Source organism: Notamacropus eugenii, chromosome 1, assembly GCF_028372415.1.
Source record: "Notamacropus eugenii isolate mMacEug1 chromosome 1, mMacEug1.pri_v2, whole genome shotgun sequence".
NCBI lineage: Eukaryota > Metazoa > Chordata > Mammalia > Diprotodontia > Macropodidae > Notamacropus > Notamacropus eugenii.
Window position 1 is genome coordinate 705,267,936 of NC_092872.1, and position 6,201 is coordinate 705,274,136.

At 41.5% G+C, this 6,201-nt stretch overlaps 1 long non-coding RNA gene across 1 annotated transcript; it reads right to left on the bottom strand.

Annotated features, from left to right (window-relative positions):
* Positions 1-218: 218 nt before the first annotated feature.
* On the bottom strand, positions 219-3,567 carry LOC140521362 (uncharacterized). The gene is made up of 3 exons (XR_011972908.1): positions 3,495-3,567; positions 3,270-3,373; positions 219-2,464 (listed from the first exon to the last, which is right to left on the bottom strand). It is a non-coding gene; the product is annotated as an uncharacterized lncRNA (long non-coding RNA).
* Positions 3,568-6,201: the final 2,634 nt, after the last annotated feature.

The window sequence follows — 6,201 nt, forward strand, 5'->3', positions numbered from 1 at the left end:
TATGTGTTGCTTTGGATGACTCCAGGTCCTGCCCAAACTTCCCACTATGTGTCACATTATGTCCCTCATTAGAATATAAACTTCTTGAGGGCAAGGATTCCATTTTTGCCCTTTGTATCCCTAGTGTTTCACACAATTCCTGGCACTGGGTAAGTGCTTAATAGATAAATGCACTTACTTACAAATGACCTTGCACATTTAGGGCTAAAGAAGTAAGATAAGAATCCAGAGGAATACCTTGGGTATTCAGGAAATTATATCTGAGGTGGTGCTTGAAGGAAGGGAGAGATTTCAACAGACAAAGAAGGTAGAGACAATTCTAGCCAAGGCAAACGAAGTCAACACGAAAAATTACAGAGGGTATGAGAGAGAGAACGATAGAAGGAGGAGAGTTGGTTCAGCCTAACTGGAATAGAGTCCAAGAAGAGATTGGGTTGGAAAGGTTGGAAAGGAGAGTCACCTGGGAGAAAGCTTTGAATACCAGAATTAAAAGGCACATATATATGTGTATATATATATAATTTGTGCGTACATCTGTGTGCATATGTGTACATACATACATTTACAGGTATATATGTCTGTTGTACATGTCTATGACACACATACACACACATGTATGTGTATATTGCATGTATATTCATATATGTATGTGTGTATATACCTTTATAGATTCTATATTTATATTTATGTAATATTATGGATATATATATATTTCCAATAGGCAATGGGAAATCCCAGAAGGTTTTAGAGAAGTGACTTTTTTGTCTCTTGTTATATATTAGAGGTCCCCTTATTATATGTGATAAACACACACACACAACTGTCAGTGACTTTGTAACTCTACCTAGCAGCTGCTGAGTCAATACTAACATGCAAGAAGTTGGAATTAACTTTAGGTATGCTAAGTCCTATTCTGACTCTACCCCATCTCGTAACTCCACATCCAGCCTTCCTATATACCAGCCCCAGCCTCCCCACCTTTTTCTCTTCAATAAAAGATTAGGAATTGATTGCTGAGGACTCTGAAATAACATCACTATTATAGGCATTGCCACAATGTCTCAGGAATTCCCCCTCAAGATTCTTAGCCCATGACAAGCCTTTCCAGAGAATAGGCTTTGATAAAAGGGAAGGAGAGAGGGAGGAAGGGAGAGAAAATACATGTCACCTAAGCATCTTTTGGCAAGTCACCCTGCTTCTCTGTGCCTCAATTTCCTCCTCTCTAAAATGAGTGCTAGGCTGGTTGATTTCTAGCTCTATTTCTCATAATCATGTGTTGGAGATGAGGGTATGCATGGTTAGAGTGCTCTGAGTCAGTTGACCAACAAGTAATTATTAACCACTTACCCTGTGCCAAGAGCTGTGCAAAGCATGAAGTGTACAAAGAAAAGCAAAAATATAGTCCCTGCTCTCAAAGTACCTCCATTTTGAGGAGGGATACAACTATGAACAAACAAGCAAGTACGTAGGATGTATTCGAAGGGTCTCTGAGGAGGGGGAGGGGGCAGCCTTGCCCGGGAAGGTTAGGGGAATGAAAGACCAACCAGACCATCTGAAGCAACCTGCTTCAGGAACTGCCAAAGGGTTGTTTGGTTAAAGGTTCCCTGGCAAGAGGCATCTAGAGTCTATTGGACAGGAAGACTGGACTCTCTGGGCTCCCAGTTCTGAGCACCTCCCCACCCCCATCTCTTAGATGGCTGTTCTCCTTGAACCTTGCAGTTTATGGTCAGATGCATCAACAACTCCAATCAGTCCAGAGAATTATTCTAGGAAAATAGGAGATGGGCATCAGTACCCTAGACATACCAATGGTGGCCATATTGACAAAAAAAAATCTTCATGACTGATCTCCTGTGGGAAAAATGTCAATTTGGACCTAGACACTAGCCCTGTTTGGGGTATTTTACTTAGACTTGCTCTCTATATGGAGACCAAAATCTTTCAGTTCTCTAGTTTTGGGGTCAACAGATTTAAACAATTACTTGCAACAAATCTTCCTTGGGGAACTTAATAAAATAATATGAAAATAAAATTAAAGCATAGAATCTTTTGCCATTGTTTGTAAAATAATAATTATTTACATCAATAAGAGTAGCATCTCATCTGTTAGGTTTGGGTCCTGGGACTTATTTCTATTGAGAAAGGAAGAGAAAAACTCATAGACATACACCCCATGGACACACTCATGCAACTTCTGAGAGACAAATATGGCAAAGGCAGGCAGACAAAGGTAGATAAACAGACCCATAATGATTCAGGGAGACAGAAATGACACCTTTGCAGATGCAGACAGACAAATAATGGGCATACACATACCCATGGACAGACCAACAAGCAGACCACATAGAGAGCTGTCTACATACCTGCTTTGGTCCAGACCAGCAAATGAAAACATGGTAACCCAAATGTTCAACTCCTTTACTCAGAGGAAGATTACAATTGGCCTCTTAATGACTACTTTGCCCTGAAACACACACGTAAAATGCAACTTCAACCAAGTGATTGGGAGGCTGATCTGCATGAGTCACTCTATATTTCTCACCCCCCCCCCCACCTCTGCCAGCAGTAGACTAAGCTGCAGCATCCCCTCCCCATTCCAAGCCTCAGAGTGAAGGAAACTCAGCCTGCCTGGCAACACCACAGTAGGGCCTCTGAGATGCCAGGAACAAGGGGGTAGGAAGTTCCTAGAAACCCTTGGGGTTAAAAAAAAAACAGCTACCTCTCCTGTCTACCACCTATCCTCCCACCCCCCATCCTCCCCAGCACCCTCCCTCCTTTGGCTAAATATTTTGTTTTATTTTAATTGATGGTTAATGCCTAGATGGGGACTAGATGCCTGCAGTACACTCCCACAGTCAAGGGCTTTATCCTTGGAAAATAGGAGATGGGCATCTTGGAAGGATTTTTTTTTCCTTTAGGCAGTTTGAGAGAATCAACCCAGGGCAGTCCCTATATCTCAGTTGAGAGATTCCAGGGGTTGGAATACTTGTTCAGATATATAACATCTGCAGGATGGAAGCTCACCCTGTCACAATCTGTGAGGCATCTCCTGATGCTAAACAGCTTGGGAGGGCTAAAAAGAATTAGCCTCCCCTCTCCTAGTAAATGTGGCTGGTTTCTCCCAATGGAGGCTGTAACCTCCCCACCCCCACTCCCACCAATTCCCATTCTGAGCCCAAGATGGACAACTTTGTTGTATCTCTGCCTGCTTAGACATCATGCAGTCCCCATCACCCCGGGGTCCCACTGAAACTTCATGGAAGACTTACCTAGAAATGCTTCGTTTCAGGCTTGTTTCATTCATTTAGGAAGCAGAGTGAGTCAAACCGATCCCTCGGACTCTCAGATTTAGCTAATTGAAGAGCTCACCTCACTATAGATTCAAAAAAAAAAAAAAAAGCCAAATGAGTGCAGAAGCAACTACACACACACACACACACACACACACACACACACACACACATACACACACACACATACACACATACACACACCCTCTGCTGCTGCGACTTCTGCTTTTTCTCTCAGCATGTGAGTATGCACACAGCTCCTCACTCTCCCTCTTCTGCAAGACTACAACTGCCTGCTGCCTGATACAAAGCCAGCTCTTCATCAGCTGATGCCTCTTTCCTCTCAGAGAAACCTATTAGAAAAGAAAACCTAGTTCTCTGCCTCAGGAAAGCTAACCACCAACAACCACCTAACTCTCCGAGTGGGGAGTCCCATCAATAGTTTCCCCCATGGGGGCTACCTCCTCTCACACTTACTTGCTCCAATGAGACAGAAACAGGCTTCATTCCACGCATTCCTCCAGGGAAGGGGCTAAAATTGTCACCTCAACTGGGACATGGTCTCTTCCTTTTAGAGCTTATTATGGTCTCTGAAAGAAGACAGACAAGATAAAGTGTGTATAAAGCAAAGTATAAGAAAAGCTGTTACAAAATATTATGGCGGTTTGCAGGGAAGAGAGCTCCCTTCTAACTTTTTTTTAGTTTTCTGAAGGGGCACTAGATTCAGGTGAGGCAATGTGGAGGAGGTGGTATTTGAGTTGGACCCTGAAGGATGAGATTTCAACAGATGGAGATAGGATGCCAATGAAAGGGTATTCCAGGGGCTAGGGAATGAGTGTGCCATGGTGCACACTTGCCCTCTTCAGAGACAGGAGCTCTGAAGGCTGTGTCCAGAACTACAGACACCCAAATGCCCATTTCCTTCACTGGAATCTTTGCCCAATTTGTGATTCCATGTCTGCCACTGATAGGATTTTTTTTTTTATAAAAAGAATATTAGGATTTCAGGCACAGATTTCAAATCAAGCAGAGGTTCCCCGAATGAGCAGCTAGTCTGTCCACAGCCATCCAACCAAATAAAGGGATTAGGGTAGATAGCCTCTGAAGCTAGTCTATGATCTCCAATCCTTCCTCAATGACCACAAAGTCCAGTTAGCACAATTTCCCTGGTTAAGAGTGAGATTTGCCAGGACAGCGCTATGGGATGCAAGCCCCATGTGGGCAAGGTCTGTTATCTTTTTGTTTGTTTTCTGTTTGTATTTTCCATGACTGGCATAGTGTATTCAAAGGTATTGGTGATTTATTTATTCATAGGTATTCATGATTTCATGGGCATAAGGAACTTCCAGGTGAAACAATTCCCTCTGTCAGTGCAGATCAGAACCCTCTTTGCAACATACCTAAGCAGGGATTCTTGGACTGGAGTCCAGGAATTTTTTTTAAATTATTTTCATTATTTCAATATGACTGCTTTCTCTTGTAATCCCAAGTATTCCATTTTAACACAATTTAAAACATTATTTTGTTAAGGGGTCTATAGGTTTCATCAGCTTGCTAATGAGGTCCATGACACCAAAAAGGTTAAGAATCCCCCCTAAGGGGGTTGCTTAGAGGACTAAGTGGTTAAATAATTTGCACAGGGTCACACATTTAGTATATATATTAGTGGCAGGATTTGAATCCAGGTCTTCCTGATTTTAAGAACCTGTCTTCTGTCTATGAATATCTTGTGTTACTATGAGTATCTTATTCATAGTAAGTACTTAATAAATATTTATTGAATGTAAATGATCCCAGATCAATGCAACCTCCTAGCTATCAGCTCTGTGCAGGGGAAAGATGAACAACAAGAAAAGCATTTCATTTCTCTTCAACACCACAGGAAAAGAAGCAGTCAAGAGCACAGAGAAAGACTTGCCAAAAGACCGGACTTTCTCCATAATTTCCCTGTTGGATTGTAAGCCTTTCAAAATCAGGGAACCATGTCTTAGAATTAAAGAACAACAACACTTCCAGAATGTAGAATGTTAGAAAATAAAATCAACAAAGAATATGAGATAGGAAAGTAACCTTAGAATACAGGTTGTTAGAGCTAGAAAGCCCATTAGAACATAGATGGCTAAAACTATTAGGGCTCCTAGACCATAGAATGTTTAGAGCACTACATGACAGAGCATGTTCCTTGGAACATAGAATGTCAGAGTAGAATTCTTCCAAGAGCCTCCATTTTGAGGAAAGGCATAGACCAGACATACTTCACTGGCTAGACTTTGTCACCTTATTTTGGAACATGAACCTTCCTCCTCTGCCTTTTCATCATTTGTGTGGGAGGGGGTTGGGGGTGTGTATATGCCTGGATGGATGGATGGATATCATCTTTCACCATTAGAGCATAAACTCCTTGAGGGCAGGGACTAGCACCTAGCACAATAATAAAAGTTTAATACACTATAGGCAGTTCAGTACGCTGGACAGAGCCCTGGACCTGGAGTCAGGAAGACTTGAATTCAAATTCTGCCTCATATACTAACTGTATGACCCTGGACAAGTCACTTAACCTCCTTGTACTAGCTTCCTCATCTGTCCATTGGGATAATAATAATACCTACCTCCCAGAGTTATCATGAAGATTAAATGAGATAATATTTGTAGAGCACTTTCTAAATCTTAAAGCATTACATACATGTTAGTTACTATTATTATTAATAAATACTTCTTGACTTGTCAGAGACTTTAGAACATAAAAATATTATTAAAACATGGAATTTTACATTCTATATTCTAGGAAAGGCCTTAAAAATATTCTGAGTTGTCTAAAGTGAAATAGGTTGTCTTAGATGCTGGTGATTTTCAGGTAGAAGTTGGGTCAACATATTTTTAGAGGCAATGATGTGGAAGAAACTCCTGTTCA